Raw genomic sequence first — 16,055 nt, 5'->3', positions numbered from 1 at the left:
ACACACACACACACACACACACACACACACATAGTAGAGAGTGACTAGGAAGACGCCCAGTACCATCTTTTAGACCTTCACCCTCACATGCGTGTGTACCCCCAATGTTGACATGCCAACATACGAGCACACATGCACACAAAATACATATATACACATTTAAAAATAAAACTCCCAGAAAAATTAAGAGAAAACAAACACCCCAGAGATGGGGTGGCTGGTGGAGGCTAGACCCACACCTGCTGAAGGGTGAAGTCACACAGGATGGCTAAGAGGCTGAGGCTGGACTAAGGTGATCTCTAGACCTGGTCAGAGGAGGGCAAAGCACAGGAAAGGCGAGGACCATGTGGAGCTAAGGCTCATGTCCATGACACGTGAGCCTGCGTGCCAAAGCCGGAGCAGAGCAGATCCAGAGCTTCTGGGGGCTGAGTGGGGAAACTGTCTCCCAGGGTACCTTGTCCCCCATGCTCAGATAAGCAGTGTCCCTGAAAATTCACACACAGTGTGCCCTTATCTGGAACTTAGGATACTGTAACTAGTTAAAAAGAGCCATGCTGGATTCAGGTGGGTATTAAAAACAGTGACTAGAATCCTTACAGGATTGACTTAGAGCTGCAGAGGAGACGACAGAGCTCAGAGTCAAAGCGCTTGCACATGCCAAATGCGGGCAGGAGCCCCAGAAGCTGGATGGGGGAGAGGAAGGAACTTCTGGCCCCGCAGACTCTTCAGTGTTTTGCTGCTTCTGGTCTCCCGACTATGGAGAATGATGTTCTGTTGTTCTAAAGCACACGCTTTCCAGTAACTTGCATTGTGACCCCTGGGAAGTGACCCCGAGCTCAGGCTCGCCTCTCTATGGCCACCTTGCACGGGCCGGGCCGCTGCTGTCCCAGGATGCAGCATCACTGAGACGGAGCTTCTTCACGCTGGGAGGCAGGGGGCAGAACTGGCTTAGCGCAGCGTAGGTGCTTTACGACTAATCTTTCCACTTACGGAAACAAGCTATCTCAAGTCCTTTTTATCCTGTATTTTAACTTTTCTGTATGTGGTGTGCACATATATACACGTGGATGTGTGTGCGAGTGTGTATATGTATATATGCGTGCATGTGTGTGTCAATGAGTGTGTGCACATGTATACATGTGGTTTGTGTGCAAGTGTGTGTCAACGTGTGTGTGCACATGAGTGTGCAGGCTGTACATTGATGTCTAGAATCATCTTTGATTGCCCTTCCATTTTATTTATTGAGGCAGAATTTCCCAATCAAACCCAGAGTGCATTGATATGGTTAGTCTCGCTGACTAGCTTGCTCCTGGCCCAGTCAGCCATTACACGGGTTTCTGGTGATACACACTTGGATCCTCATGCTTATACAATAAGTTCTTTAACCATTCAGCCCTTTCCCAGTCTACATCCTCATGGTCTAAGACAATCTGCCTCTAGGGACCTTGACCTGGCCACTTCAACCCCGTGCCCTGTCCTGAACCCCACAGCTTCTACCATCAAGCCCTGGCTGCTCACTCTGGCAAGCAACACTGATGAAGAGCCCTGCTGTCTCTGAGGATAAGATGTCCCTCATGAGGTCCCTGTCTGCCTCAGCACTGAGACTTGGGGTGGGGGGTTCCGTTTCCCACTCCTGCAGATGATTTAGAAGGGATTCGGAGGCCAAGGAGGTCGTCTTGGAATCCGGCTAGACAAAATAATGTATCAGAAAATTCCAAGCGGCCTTCGGTCACAGCTAGAATGTTCCTGGTGCCGTCTTTCCCAGCCGGGGATGGGGCTCTGGGGAGAGGTGCCTTCCAGCTGGAACTGCCTGGCTGGACTCCCACCTCTGCCATTGACTCTTAGTCCTGGCTTGGTGAAGAGCCCAGTGGATAGGCAGACAACAATCAGCTGTGCTTCAAGCAGCCTCTAGCCCCCACCCCCACCCCCGTTGCTTGAAAACATTCTTCGAGCACTGGAACCTGAGAGACCAGGTGGAGTTGGAGCTCTGAGGTGCCACTGTCAGGGCCAGGATTACTGTGGACCCTGGCAGTGGGGAGCTAACAGACAGAGCAATCACTTCTCTTCATAGGAAACATGGGACAGGAAGTTTGGGAGGAGTGATAGCCATATCCTAGTGGCAGCAAGGTGACCAGTGGGCTGTGTTCAACCAGATGATGGCTTCCCAGTTGGACCCCACCTTTCCCACTCTGGCTGTAAACAGCTGTGAACCGAGATGTACGACGGGTGCTGCCCAGACGATTCCCAATGACCAGCCCTTTTACCCAGCAGCTACAGGTAGTGAGGTCGGTGGGGTTGGTAGCCATCGTCTTTCTGGTGAAGGGAGCGCTATGGGGTCAGGAGATCAGCAGCACCTTTATTTAGCTTCCTCCCATCTGGGTTCGTCCAGGTGTCATTCCTCCCGGTAGAAAAGTTAACTCTACCTTCTGCGCCTCTTAGGGATTCATGCCACTTTTGAAATTAGAATAAAAGTCCAGATGAGCATGGGTATGTCCTAACAAGTGGTCTGGGCCCCCTGTTCCCTGACAAAATAAGATGGCACCAGGCAGGTCATCTTTGGTACCAGGTATTCCCATACCACCCTACGGTGAGCGGATGCTTAGTGCTCTCTGTGGCCTGCAGGGGCCTGGCTAGACCCGGTAACCAGATGAGTCGGGCTTCATAGTCATATGGGATGCTTCAGGCTTACATGTCTCCCGACTCTGAGGGCATCATGCAGTCCTCACGGCAGAAGTAAACGAACATATCTGTGCCACAGTGACACTCAGGTGGATGCCGGCTTGGAAACCATCCCGACGGGACGGGAGGGAGTTTTAACTTAGAAAAGAGGCCCCTTTTTTCTTCTTCGCATGAGTCACTTTCCTGGAGCGTGGAGAGATGGGCAGGCCGTTCTTATCTTTAAACCCCATGTACTTAACGCTTATTAAAATCAATACCGTCCATTAGCCGGCTCCGTTTCCATTTTTAATCATTTATTGATATACGGCCTGTGCTTTTATAGGACTAAGCAAATTTCCGCTCTCCGTGTTCCTCTGCAGCCCGGGGGCAGGCGGTGCACGGCCGCGGGACGTAAATGTTTATTTACTGCCTGCTTCCTGATTGAGAACATACCTGGTCCAGGCCTTCAGATGGCTTTTACACGGGGGACTCGGGCCACTTCCTGTTCTCCAGACACACAAGGCCATTTTTAAGGAGCATAATGAAAGCAAGGCATTGTGGCCACAGTCACAGGCCGGGCAGCCAAATGGGCGGCAGAGCAGGACACAGAGGGTTTGCTATTTACCAGCCCACTTGCTTCTTGCTGGGGGCAGGGTGAGCCCTTCTCAGCTGGGGCTGTGCATATCTATTGCTCCCTCCTGAGATTCAGCAGCCTATGGCTTTTTGTGTGTGTGTGGGGGGGAACCAGGTGACCCATGGCAGGACCAGGTTTCCGCATATCCGAGATCCATTTATTAAGGAGGTTCTGAGGATGGTCTGTTCTTTCTCACCTTCTTCACATACAACCCAGCCCTCTTGTGGTGTCTTGTCTTACCTCCCTGATTTCTCTGAGCCTCAGCGAGCTGGCCAAGAGGCTGCACCCCAACTGTCTGAGCACATCGTCAGATCAGACGCTGTGCTCTTGTCTAGGGAAGAAATACAGAAGATTCTGTAGAGCTGGAAGTCTTGCACCTTAACACCCCTCATAAGGATATATGGGTGCGAACCAGTTGTCAGGGTGGAGAGACAGACGGATGGGATCTACAGATGGGGGGCTCCAAGATCTGGGTTCCATCAGCTCTGTACTCTAATTTGTCCAGAGGTGTCTTACAAGAGCTGGCCCTCAACCCGAGGTGTGCTGGCCTCTAACTGCCCCAGGAGGCTGGTACTCACCGCTTGGCAAAACTCAGATTAACATGGCTGCAGAACCAGCCACGTACCCAGATACCAGGTGGGTGGTTTCGGAGGGCATGTGACAAGATTCATCATCTTCCTGCTGGGAAGCCTGGAGCCCACAGCTGCCCCAAGGGCTGTAGGACTCTCTGTGCCAGTGGGGGTGGGGGAGGGGCTCCAGCCATAGAGCTAGAGGAGGTGCACCCAGGCCCCAACCATTTCCAGACTCCCAGGAAATCTGGGTGTTCTCAGGGTCCCCTGGAGTGGAGTGGGTGGATCTGGTGGCTATGTTTTACATGTATGGAATCAGCTTTATTCCTATATTTTGGTTTTGTTTTTATACCACTTAGTGGTTTGTGGGAAAATACAGTTGCTGCTAAAATAAGCTGAAAGACACTTGTCAGCCTGGATATCCTCTTGGCCTCACACACAGGAGACTGAGGCTTAGAATGGAACTGGGGTCTCACAGAGACATGACCTGGAGATATTCCGACTCTCTTCAGGAATCTGCCCCCGATTCTCAGTTGCCCCTTCATTAAGGGCTTTGGTTGGGGGCAAGTATGAAAGGAGAGGGGCCCTCTCCTTGCCTGGGCATGCAGACTTCACCACAGGCATGCCAAAGGCACACTGCTGGCCACCCAACTCAGGACACCAGGCCAGCCGTTGTGGGCTGTATGTGCATCTGTGATCGGTGGCTTCATAAAACGCCTTCTAATGAAAGTAACACACACAGAGGCAGGCAGCCCAGGATGCGGGGCTGCGTGGTGAAGAAATGCGCTTGTTAAAATGTGTAATGAGAGACAGAACAAATCCCCAATATCGGCCAACGCTGTCGTTAAATCCCTTAATGATAGGGGCATTTTCTCTGGTGCGCCGCACAGTTTGTTATAAACCTCTTTGGCCTGGCGGAACGGGGGCCAGAGGGTGGGATGAGAGGAGTTGGGGGGGGAGGGTGGCTGGAAAAAGTCTTTCCTGGAGGCGGAGGCCAACCTTGCCTCGTCTCTCCTCAGCTTTGCCCTCCTGTGCCTGAGCTGGTGTGTTGGGCTTCCACGCAGTCTTTAGAGCCACTGGTAGGTCACCGCCGAGACACACTGGGTGCTGGTTAGGTGTCTGAACCTAGGTCTGGGACCATCTTTTCCTCATGGCTTATCAACTTACCAGAAAAGGCTCGTGGGTCAAGTGCAGTTGTCTCAAGGGTGCAGCCCAGGACGGCCACATGAATAAAGCTCTCCTGGAGTATGGAAACTGGCCCCTGGCTGTGGAGTAGGGACAAGAAATCACCTGAGTGTTCAGAACCCGAGAGATGGGTAAGAGTCGGAGCCTGTGGCTCAGGGTGACACTTGGTCCTGAAGCCTGCGCTGACCACCAGCAGGTGAGGCTGGGAAGGTTCACTGTCGCCAGGCCCCTGGCTTGGGAATCTAGGAGGGAACGGGGACTTTGGCTGGACTCAGTATCGCTTTCTAGCATCCTTCCCCCCCACCCCTCGGAGCATAGCCCAGTGCCCTTTGGAGGGATTGTCCATGTCCAGTCCTGACCTCTACAGCTCTCTGCCAAACTTCTAAGGCAGAGGCCATCCCTGCCATCGTTAGGTAGAAGCAGAAGCTATGCAAGTGGGGACTATGCAGCCTTTGAACCCTAGAGTATCACCGCAGAGTTTTGACTACCCTGGTTCTTCCAAGCATAGGGTGGGGTGTGGTTCCTGCCTCTTGTAACTCCAAGAGTTTGACACCAAAGGGTCTTTGCCTCTGTCCCAGCCCCATGGGTGGAAACAGGCACCATTGTGATGGCCACAAGAACAGGGCACATTTTCCTATGAGTAGGGACATTGGTCTCAAAACCGAATGGAGTAGACTCCCCAGAGTCCCCCACGTGTCCCTGGAAGGAGATAGACACATCTTTACACTGTAGGTGGCCTGAGACCGTGTGGTCATGAGTGTTGGGTGGCTCTGGAAGTGGTAGGGCATAACAAGGAAGGAGACACTGGGGCTGACCTGGACCCTGTGGCATCTGGCTCTCACCCCAAGGCTGATGATCAGGCTCGGAAGACATCAGTTACCTGTCGTGAGCCTGAGAACAGAGGCTGGGAGTGTCCAGCGGAAGTCTCTGCTTTATACACTTCACACACTTCTGCACCTTCTCCTGGGTACAGCCTCAAGACCAAAAGGAATATTATATTCCAATTCTTAGGAGTAGGGTACAAAATTTACACAGGGTGCCCAAGGGGCAAAACCACATTTGGGAACTTCAAGGCCCTCGGTGGATGTTGCAGCCTTGGGTCTTGTTTCTCCCCTGCCTTTCCCCTGTGTCCTTCCTGCCTCTCCCGTGTTCTGCCTCTCCCCTGTGCCTTGCCTCTCCCCTGCCTCTCCCCTGCCTCTCCCCTTCCTCTTCCCTGTGTCCTGCTTGTCTCTCCCCTGTGCCTTGCCTCTGCCCGGTGTCCTTCCTGTCTCTTCCCCATGTCCTGTCTCTCCCCTGTATCTTGCCTCTGCCCTGTGCCTTGCCTCTGCCCGGTGTCCTTCCTGTCTCTTCCCCATGTCCTGCCTCTCCCCTTTATCCTGCCTCTCCCCTGCGTCCTGCCTCTCCCCTGCATCCTGCCTCTCCCCTGCATCCTGCCTCTCCCCTGCGTCCTGCCTCTCCCCTGCATCCTGCCTCTCCCCTGCGTCCTGCCTCTCCCCTGTGTCCTGCCTCTCCCCTGCGTCCTGCCTCTCCCCTGCGTCCTGCCTCTCCCCTGCGTCCTGCCTCTCCCCTGCGTCCTGCCTCTCCCCTGCGTCCTGCCTCTCCCCTGTATCCTGCCTCTCCCCTGTATCCTGCCTCTCCCCATCCTTTACCCAGTCCATCACTATCATCCCATCAGCTCTGCCCAAAGCTCTGCTAGCTTCCTGTTGTCCCTCTGGAAATTCAAACCATGCCCAGGCCCAGCTGGGCTGGGTTTGCTCAGCGTCCTCATCCAGGAATTCTGCCTGGAAGAAGACATAGGTGTGCTTAGTGTAGAGGCGGAGGTGAGGGTGTTCCTCATTGCTCTCTCTTGGGGTGTAGCTGTCTGGGTAGGTAGGGCCGGGCTCTTGGGTTCCCAGGCTCCCATGTCCATACAGAAGTCCTCAGAATTTGATTACCCACTGGAGCAGAGCAAAATCCTCCTCATCAGAGGCCCATGAGGGACCCATTCACACTTCCAGGGACCACATTATGGAAATTTCGAAGAAAGAGGCTGTTGTTTTATGTCTGACTGTGACAGCCACATCTGGGAGTTGAAAGCCAGGGTGTGGTGCTAGCCCTTGCTCTTCTCTGAGCTGGTGGCTGGTTTTCTTTCGTGCCTGTTTCCTTAACTGCTCTGTCTACCGGGTGGGCGGAACAGCTGGGAGGTGCTGGCAGGGGAGAGGCAGGACACAGGGGAGAGAGACAGGACACAGGGGAGAGGCAGGACACAGGGGAGAGGAAGAGGTGGAGCTGCTCTGCTATAGATGCTCTTGGTGCAGAAAGAGCCTGTGAGCACAGACTGACATGGTCCTTGTCCTTCCAGGGAGGCCAAGCCCTACTCCAGATCCAAAGACCTGAGTCAGGTGTGGTGATGAGCCAGGACATGGGGTTCTGAGGGACACTAAAGTACCTCTGCTGAAGAAATTCTCTATCTTTGCCATGGGCAGAACCTAGGCAGAGCTGGGATGTCCTAGCCTTCCCATGAGCCACTCCAAACCAGAAGATTCGGCACTCCCTGCTCCTTGGGTAATTCCCTGGGCACTGGGGTTAGGAATGCCCATGTGTGCCCCAAGCCATTGGCAAAGGACAAGACCACATTGATGACACCAGCAGAGGACTCAGAAAGGCCAGGCCAGGCTTGGTCAGGTGTCCTCTTGCCCTCATAAAACTCACTTGGCAGGCACATGGATCCCTTGGCTGGACTCTCTGCCCAGGGCAGTGGTTAAATGGGCTGCCTGAGGGCCCAGGTGTGGATATTTTTAATAGTCTGTGACCTGCCATCCACTCTTGGCTGGGTGTTAACGGCCAAATGTTTTGCAAGTAAATTACCAGAAAGAATTATTCCTGAGAGGCAGAGATTTGTGGAAAGGTGTTAGAAAACCGGACAGCCAGCAACGTCTGTCTCCGTCCATCCCTTCAGGCACAGAGGACAGCTGGTGTGGCCGGCTGGGCCACTCCTGAGGCCACGGTAAGGCGCCGGTTGGAAGGAAGGGTGCTAATCTCTCCTTCACACAAGTTGCTTTCCTAGAGTGGGGCCTGTGGTGAGCTCTCTCTTCAGCCTCCTTCCCCAAGCCAGGGTTGGGGTGGGAATCTGGACAGCTGTCTTGGCAACATAAGTCCTTCCCTGAAAATGTCCTGAGTCTCTCTTAGGAGCTGGTACCACTGATTCTGGAGACAGGAGCTAGAGAATCAAAGGGTATGTATGACCACGCATGTACCTCCTCCAAAGGACAGCTGGGACTGACCTGCATTCCATCCAGTCCTGAAGTTCTAAGGAAGGGAGGGTACCCGGATGGAGTTGGGGATGGGCATTCTTCCTTCTAGGGGCCACCTGAAAGTCCCCGAGAGGAGAGCAGATGTGATCAGGGGCCACTGGCTAATCTCAGGGCCAGGAAAGCTACAGGGTATTCGCGGAAGGAGTGGGTTCTCCTCTGTGATGCCCTGTCTTTGGAGGTAGGCAATGAGGCCAGAGAGGATGGTAGTGGTATGGCTGAAAGTTGTACAAAATGACAAAAAGGCATACTATACTGTCCCAAGGGGGGGCTACAAGTGGGTATCCCTGATGGATGTTCCTGCAGTGAAAAACGTCAAACTCATTACAGGGTTGGTGACCCCCCAAATGGCTGGGTAGGTAGGATGAAAACCCTCACCTGTTGTTATTGATAAAAGTGATATCCACTTCCTAATGCCACGTCAGTGAAGATCACTGGGGTACCCACTCCACCTGCCCTGTCCCTGGATCAGCCTTGTCCTGGACCTCAAGCACCAGGAGCCATGTTGCTAGCAGCGGGGGGGGGGGGTCAGGGGGTCCTCAGCTTTCTCAGCTGATGATCTGCTGTTTCGTGGGCAGGGAAGATAGGTCATTCTGTGAGGCAGGCCAAGGGTGGTAGCTGGGCTCCATGTTCCTGGCCAGCACTGAACGTTCTGGAGAGTTCTCTAACCTGCCGAGCGACGCCCTCCCCTTCCCATATGTGCAATGCAAAAGAAAATCTCTACCTTGGAGCTTCAGTGGTCAGTGAGTGATACGCGGCTCAGCACCTGACTCAACACCATACAGGAACCAGTGCTGGGTGGGACACGAAACTCCCCATGGCTCCCATTGGGCCAGCTAATGTCCAGCTCCCTGAGACCTTGTTAATACTCTCCGTGGCTAGAGTTCAATAGTTGTGTGGACACTCTAATTCCAGGCTACTGACCTCGGTGGGTTTGTGCCCTGTGCTGGGACTGGAGGGTGGGCATTGCTACTGTGTATAAGGGAGGCATCCTGGTAGGTAAGGACTCAACCTCTGAGACCCTAGAATGGGAGTGCCCTGCAGGTTGTCTGCGCAGCAGGAAGTTAGAGGAGGAAAGGGGGCGAGAGAGTGAGAAACGGGCATCATGAAACGATAGCAGTTCCCCTGCCCCCCACTGCACTTTGAACAAACCCCTTGCCCTCTGCAGACTGGGCTCTGCATCTTTAAGACACTAATGGGCCCTCTTTTAAAAAATGACAGTTTGCTCACACACTTACAGGTTCTCGTCTGACATCAGCAGGGAATCAAAGATATTTTATTATTTGGAAATTCCATATAGGGAAGGCAGCCTCGAGGGTCTGTCATGGCTCCAAAACCCACACCTCCCCCGGGAGTTAATTATTTTCTTAAAATGCAACTTGCACTGTTGGTCTAAAACATTCCAACTGTGTTCACAGTCTTTAAATCTTCAGTAAACCTTAGAGTTTAAATCACTTGCAGATAAGAGTAATTCTGTTGGGGAGAGGGAGCAAGCCTGCAGCAGAGGTGAAATCGGACGAAATGAAAAGCCCATTGACTAAGGCTCCTTGGGTACCTCCTGCCCGGCTGCTCAGAGCACGGTGGCTGCGGACGGAACCTGGCAGAGCCTGGATCCCAACACTCCTGCCAGGGCTTCCCACCTGCTTTCTTGATAGGCTAGACACAGGCCCTTTGGGTTGGACCTGACAGCTGGGCGTTGACTCGGGTGAAGGAAAGCTGACATATTTGTCTGATAAGAACCTCTGTTCTCCATAATGGAGGTTCCCAGAGTGGGGCCTGGCTGTGAGCCTGAATGTCCAAGCGCAGCCTGAATTTCTATTGTGACCTGATATTTACTTAAGACTTGGTGTGTACCTGGGGTCTAGTATCTACTTGTTATATAAGAACTCACCTGGGCCTGAGTGTCCGCTGGGCTTCATATCCACGTGGGGCCTCCTGTACACCTGGAGTCTGCTGTCTCCCTGGAGTCTGATGTTCACCTAGACACCATCTATTGAGGCCTGGGCTTGGAGCCCATTTGTCAGATATTGGAATTGGTTTCTACCTGAAGCTGAGGTATTAGCTTAGACCCTGAAGCACGGGCTGATGGGGATTGATGGGTCTTCCAGATCCCCAGATGTGACCTCTGGCCCTGGGCCCACCTGACCACTTCAGATCAGAACCTGGAAGGTATTCTCTTATAGTTCACACGAGGCAACTGGTCTTGGGTGGGCAGCCTTCGGGATGTCACTTTGCCTCTGGTCCCTCTCGGCACAGGTAAGCTACCAGATCATCATGGAGGCTGGTGTCTCCTTCCAAGAGCCTCCCATATTTTAGAGAAAAAAGGAGAGCAACAGAAGCCCAGGGGTGAGCCAGCAGAGCAACTGGACTGACCGTGCTTTGCTGTAGCTTATTCAGGTTTCTGAGGTACCAGTTCTGACGTTTGCTGTACCGCATCTAAATGTCAGGTGACATCACTGCACCCAGTAGGGCTGGGGAAAAGAATAACAGTCATAAGAAAGCCGATTTGTTCTGATGGGCTTGCTGTGTCTTTCAGAACCTCCAGACTGCAGCCTTTAGCCCTGGGCCCACCTGACCACATGTGTTCTCATTCAGGGCTTTCCCTAGACCCTCTTTGTCCCCTCTTGGCAGAGAGGGCAATGCAGGAGGAAGGAGTAGCTAAAAAATGTCAGAGGGGGCTGTGTGGCCACTAAAGAGCCAGACTGCTTTCTGGAGGCAGGTGTTGACCAACTTGGCAAGAGGGGAGGTCATATCCAGAGACAAGGGCCACCCCTGCCAGCCCCTCCTCCCCAGTACACACACACACACACACACACACACACACACACACACACACACACACACACAGAGGGGCAGCTCCCAGGAGCCTGTGAGCCATGGCTTCCCTGCCTCTGCATTTGCAGATGCTTTCACGCCCCATTTCCAGCAGCTTTGCAGCTACTTCAGGGCAAGGGTGTGTTGGTGTCCCTCCTGGTCACCCTGCCCCTAGGGTACGGGAATGTGTTTTCTGTCTCCTCCCCTGGGCCCCCTGCCAGCTGACTCTCTCCCAGGAGAGACTATTGATCAGTCTCAGCAGAACAGTTGTCAAATGTAGGAGTGTGCTGCTCAGTGGGTGCCGTCTTTAGATGCTACCCAGAAGCACTGGCTGCTAGTGGGCACAGGAATGTCTATCTGATGGCACCCCAGCCTGGACTTCATGTACCTCTGTGGCTCCCGTCCTTCCTGAGACCATCTTCTGTGTCAAGGAGGCAGACTTGGTTTGTTGCCCATCCCCTTGTACCACATTGTGTTCTCAGCCCCCTCAACAGCTGGAGCTGGGGAAGCTATGAGGTCCAGATTCTGGGATCCCTGATTCTCTGTAGAAAAAAAAGGGGGTTCCATCCTACATCCCCGAGGGAGCATACCCAGGGAGCAGGAAGAAGCAACTCTCATGGAGTGCCACCCCAGCCCTTTAGCATCCTCCAAGAGAGGTTGTCTACGCCTTGCCGTGCAGCCCCTGCAAGTGGAGGCTCTACAGGGACCCTTGGTCTGGCCCTGCTCTCACTAAATAGCATTTTGATGAGTTAAGTGTGAGAGAATTAAAAACAACCCGATTAAATTTCCTTTATAAATACACATGGGTTTGGAAATCAAGGGGAAAGCGGCTTTGGGCCATAAAACTCCATGTCCATGTTCCCTGAAAGCCAAGGGCGGGCTACTGGCACGTTCTCAGCCAGTCAGTCTCTCTGTGCTTGGCCCATGCACACGGTCTCAGCCCCCTGAGTCTGACGGAGTTCAGGCCCCTTCTCCCTATCCCTGCTGTGTATCCCTATACCCAGCTTGTATTGCTTATAGATGCTGCCGGTATCTCTACACCACCCCCAATGGTGACAGTGCCCACAGCTGCCAGCACGACTGTCATTCTCACCTCCAGCGGCCAGGCCAGGCCTATCCCCACTGTTTAGGAAAGTAAACAGAGACAGAGAAGGGTGCCACTGGATACATGTCTTTTGTCCTTTTCTTGTTATGGAAGACATCGCTCACATACCAAGGAGCAGCCGGGAGCGCGGAGGGGGGTGGTGTCTCGAGTCCTCGACTCCTTTACTGGCCATCTCTTTGGGAAGAGGAGACCAGGGCAGTTGGGCATGGATGGCAGGAGGAGGGGTCTGGGGCAGTGGAACTTTTGAGGTCATTGGAAAGGCAAACAGGATCATTAACAGTTTCCAAAAATAACCAAGCAAGAGTGAGGTTCCCAGAGTCTTTCCAAGTGGCAGGGCTTGGAGAGGGGGCACCTCGAGGGAGCTGGCATAGAGGGAGCCAGACCTGGGGTTGGCCGGGTTTCTCCTAATGGACCTCGGGCTTCCTGAGCTTCATCTGTAGGATGGGTCAATGCTGGAAAAGGGAAACCCTAACCCTAACTCTCTCATGCATTCATTCAGCTACTCACAGAGAAGTCTGCCTGTGTGTTTGAATTTATCGGCTGCTCCTTATGGACGGCCCGGCACTACTGTGTGACCTTTTTGTCACTACTTAGTTGGAGTACTGTTGTCACTGCTTAAGTCACACTTTCCGAAGGACCTGGGGTGTGGTTCCGTCCTTGCACTCTGCCCTCAGCATACGCTGGTGTTCGAACATCAGCCTGTGAGACGCCATGGCCTGAAACGTCAGGGTGCTCACTGCCTAGCTCCTCTGACCACTACCGCTCCTTCCTCTCACCTCTACCAGACACAACCGCTGGCCTTCTTGTTGCTTCTGAGTTAACGTTTCCTAAAACTCTGTAAAAATGGAACTGACAACGTGCACGGCCGGGCTTCATCCGTGGGGATGCTTCCAATGCGCAGAGTATGCCAGACACTGGACACTTAGTCCTCTTGCTCCTGCATACATATACCATGATACAGCTTAATTTCTAAGTTGGGGCTGCCAGTCCTGCTTGAGTTTCTGCCTGGCCTACCGCCTGGCAGTACATTGAGTCCTTCATGGACTGGAGATGTGGCTCAGTGGTAGAAGACCGTCTTAGCCAGGGCCTATTGCTGTGATCAGAAACCTGGGGAGGAATGGGGGAATTCATCCTACACTTCCATATCTGTTCATCACTGAAGGAAGTCAGGGAAGAAACACAAACGGCAGAAATCTGGAGGCCGGAGCTGACGTAGAGGCCAGGGAACAAAGCTGCTTACTGGCTTGCTCCCCATGGCTTGCTCAGCCTGCTTTCTTCTAGAACCCAGGACCACCTGCTCAGGGGTGGCCACACCCACCATCAGCTGGGCCCTCCCCCACCAGACACTAAATAGGAAAATGCTCTACAAGCTTGCCTACAGCCATCTCCCCCTTTTTTTCCCCTCGGTTTTTTGAGACAGGGTTTCTCTGTGTAGCCCTGGCTGTGCTGGAACTCACTCTGTAGACCAGAATGGCCTTGAACTCAGAGATCCACCTGTCTCTACCTTCTGAGTGCTGGGATTAAAGGCACACACCACCATCTGGCTAGCCTGATCTGATGGAGACATTTTCTCAGTCCAGGCTCCGCTCCCTTTCAGATAACTTCAGCTTGTGTCCAGTTGACAGGAAACTATCTAGTGCAAGGGACTCACTATAGAAGTCCTCCCTCCACCTCACCCCCACATGTGTGTGTGTACATGATGAAATGTATGGATGCATGTGCACATATATGTCTAGTCCAAAGTCTAACCTTGGATATCATTTTTTTTTTGGGGGGGGTCTCTTATTGGTCTTGTAAGTGCTGACTATGATATGCCTACCTGCCTAACAAGCCCACAGACCCTCATTCTCCACTTCTTCAGTTCATACCACCACACCTGACATTTTAATGTTGTTTCTGGAGACTGAACTCAATTCATGGTTCCTGTAAGGCCAGCATTTTGCCCACTGAGCTGCAACCTGGCTTCCTTGTTGCTGGATTGGAGCTGAGTCACAGCTGAAAATTTCTCCCTACCTTTGCTGAATCGCTGAGTCTCCTGAAAGCGCCACTCAGAGTGGTTGCATGGAGTGTCATCTTGTCCAGCTCACTTGTCTGGCAAGTTGTGGCTCACTTGTCTGGCAAGTTGTCATGAAGATTCAGGGCATGTGTTGTGCCTATAGATGTTCTACCACCCTAGCAGTATGTGCCAAGCCCAGAGTACCAGTTGTGGGTAAGGGAATCTGGGCTCCAAAAACCCAGGTCCACCCACAAAAAGCAAGAATTTGTCCTGTACACCAATAAAATACGGAGTCCCAGGGGAGGAGAAAGGAGTTATGGGAGCCTCTACATCCATGGCATTATGGGGACAGTAAAGCCCTTGGACTAAGTTCCTCCAACCTACCCACTGGCCTGCAGACCCACCGGTGGGTGGTAGATGCTGTGCAGATGTTGTGAATGTCTATAGCAAAGTTCCCTTCCTGTGTCTTGTCAGCGTGAGCTTGCACCAAGTTGCTCTTTACCAGTTCTGATGGCTGACCAAGTCTGGAACCTACTGTGGTCCCTGGAGATGGCATCTTCTCTCCCTTTCCAGGTTACTTCAGACCTAAGAGGTAGAAAGACAAGCTGTCAGGTGATCGGGACCCCAGCCTCTCAGGACAGTCTTTCTGAGCTGTGCTCCAGGTAACAGATCAATCCCCACCCCCTGGCCTATGCTTGTGGGCTGAGGGCCCATCTTCTCTTAAACTTGTGGGGTCCAGGTGAGCACTACACTCTCTGGCAGGTAGAGAGCAGTGAGAGAACCCTGAGGAGAGAGAGGAGCATTCCTTGTGCTTTTGGGATCTTTCACTGGCTGCTCCTGGAAAGCCACCCCTGCTCTAGACACACAGGGGTCCTAGCTACTGAAGAAGGGGCAGTGAGACCAAGATGGCCAAGTGGATGACTTCCTTCACAGTTAGTTCTTTAGCCCAGGAGGTGTCAGGTATAGATGCTGGGCACCCATGATGGCAAGTGTGAATTCTGAAGTCCCAGTGAGGTGCAGGTCCACAGCCTGAGGAGGACTGGTTTTGGCCCTACTGGTGCCTGGCCCCCTCCCTCTGCCTCTGTGTGTCACTCGGGGGTCCACATTTGCCAGTGTGCCGAGAAGTCTTTTTGGATGCTGGGTTGACTTGACCCCTCCCCTGCTGGGCCTGGTCCAGGACTACCAGCGAGTGAGACTGCACCTGAAGAGGCATCTTTGTTTCTGTAATTTCGCCCGTTGGAAAAGTCCCCAGTATTAATATTTATGAGAAATGACCTAATATCCCCGCCGCCTGCCGTGTGTTTGCTTAACATATTTAATGTGATTTGGGGGCTGTGTTACTTTTTAACTACCTCAGCGAGGGGGCCTGACCTGTCGCTCCCCTCCTGGCCATTTTGCAAAGGCAATGCTTTCCACAATCCCTCCAAATTCCCCATTTTAATGGCTTCAGAAAAGCCCTGCGAGTGCCCTGCCTGCCTGGGCCATGGATGGCCCAGCCCTGCTCGATGGAGGCCTGGTGCTGCATTTTGGGGGTCTAGAATCTCTGCAGACCTAAGCAGGCACACAGGGTGGATTGGCAGTGGGTTTCTCTGGGGTGGGAAGGAAAGGGCATTCATTCATGGGGTTTCTGAAAATAATTTCTGTGTAGTTCTAAGACAGCAATTTAAATAAGTGCTTTCTCCCATTTCTCTGGAACACAAAGGTGATTGTTTTTACTCTGAAATAGATGGCCCTTCCACTGTAAATTGATTTTTTTTTTTCCCCTTCACATCCCTTTGTGTGTTGCATTAGCTAATGCAGGGCA

Source organism: Mus pahari, chromosome 6, assembly GCF_900095145.1.
Source record: "Mus pahari chromosome 6, PAHARI_EIJ_v1.1, whole genome shotgun sequence".
In the NCBI taxonomy this organism is placed as follows: domain Eukaryota; kingdom Metazoa; phylum Chordata; class Mammalia; order Rodentia; family Muridae; genus Mus; species Mus pahari.
This window is presented reverse-complemented; position numbering follows the sequence as displayed.